General features: G+C 48.4%; 1 pseudogene; it reads right to left on the minus strand.

Annotated features, from left to right (window-relative positions):
• Positions 1-432: 432 nt before the first annotated feature.
• On the minus strand, positions 433-1218 carry LOC116887931 (annotated as a pseudogene).
• Between the last annotated feature and the right edge of the window lie 513 nt (positions 1219-1731).

Consider the following 1731-nt stretch of genomic DNA (forward strand, 5'->3'; position numbering starts at 1 on the left):
ATCTACAAAGGTAGCTATATAGATGCATAATATCTCAAAAAGGCAGTAACAAAAATAAAAATCTAGGTTTGCATTGTGGCAGCAGAATAAAACAGTGTCAGAGTGAAGGGAAAACGGGTACAACTTATCCAGGTATAAATGATTATGATGCTAGCTTAACTTTACCACCTTGCTTGTAACGCCCCACAGACAGCCTTCTTGTAAGAGGGAGGACCCCCTCACACAGACGCTCTGAAGAGGGAGGACTCCCGTCCCAGACGTCTTCTGTTCAAATCAGTCTGCACTATTCAGCACAACACCGGCTCTGCTGGTGGAGATTGTGGGTTCGCAGCGACTTCTAAGCTTTCGTTAAACTAGAAAGGAATCGAGTCTTTATGTCGACAAATCATACATTTAATAGTTCCACAAATTTGGCAGAGTTTGTGATGACATCTAGGCTGTTTTCACCAAATCACAGACATAAATATGGAAGTCGTCAGCAAACTTGCTGAAATAGACAGAGGGCTTGGCCTCTACTTGATGGATGACCATGAGAGTCGTTTCAAGCCACCTTCTTTGGCATATTTCACTTGCTTGCCTACCAGGCTGTCCACAACTTCTCCTGACTCCCTTTCAGCTGGAGGCAAATCACTGGAATCGGGCATGATGTGGAGGTCGCCTTCTTTGTAATCATCTAGGAGCTGGTACGTGTACAAGACAGCGTCTTTCTCATAGGTGATGTAAAACCATGTGGTCATGACAGGTGCCCGTGCCCAGACCATCCCCCTCCACTCATCTTTAGAGCCATGCTCTGTTGCAAATATGTGCTCCACTGCTTTCCAATCATTGTGTCCGCTACGTGTGCATCGCTGATCGGACATGTTGCAACTCTATCAGGAAGGTCTTCAAGTGCAGAAACTCCTTCATCTTTATTAAGTTCTAGTCTATCGATACAGAAAGTTCCATCATCCTTTTTATAAGATACAGGGAAGGATTCACAGGCACTTGGTAAAGGACAGTCCCCTTCCAATGCATGACAGGGCCATTGCCCTCTCTCCACCCGTGCTGGATCCTTCCTCCTACAATGTTCCGCCGGGGCAGGGGACACAGATTTCCCACACGGGTCCGATATGTTTTGTGAGATGTCCTCTTCTTCATCCTGTTTGCAGATACTCCAGTATGGCCTGTATCACCTCTGGACAGAGGGCCAGGTGTCTTCCCAAATGGGTCTTCATTCATCTGTATCCATGTGAGCAGCAGAGCCGCTGGACTCGGGTGAACATCCAATGTTCTCAGCTACGAGGCTGCCCACAGATGAGTGTTCTGGTTAATCCACCATCCAGGTGTCTGCTCTACAAGTCCAGCAAAAACAGGGCATCTCAAGCACTCTGTCGGCCACCGAGGCTGCCCTCGAGCCTGCCATGGCTCGCTCATGCTCCCAGCGGGCCCAGCCCGAGCCAGATGGTGCCTCCCCACCCTACCTCCTCACCGCAGCCTCTGCCCACCACTCCCCTACCCCCGAGTCTATTTTCAAATTAGGTGGTTTGATGTTGTTTGTTGTGGTGTTTGTTGATGCTGCTGCGGTTGTTATGGTGTGACTCAGTTACATGCACATATTTTCTATTATCTCTCCCAGGATACAAGGTCTGGAAATAATACCCCTCCAGGGTAGACCTTGCCATGGCTCCCGGTTGGTTATTCCTTTACTCACAATGGTACAGGGCTTCCAGATTGAAAGGCAAAACTCTGCAG

Source organism: Rattus rattus, chromosome X (assembly GCF_011064425.1).
Source record: "Rattus rattus isolate New Zealand chromosome X, Rrattus_CSIRO_v1, whole genome shotgun sequence".
NCBI classification, from domain to species: domain Eukaryota; kingdom Metazoa; phylum Chordata; class Mammalia; order Rodentia; family Muridae; genus Rattus; species Rattus rattus.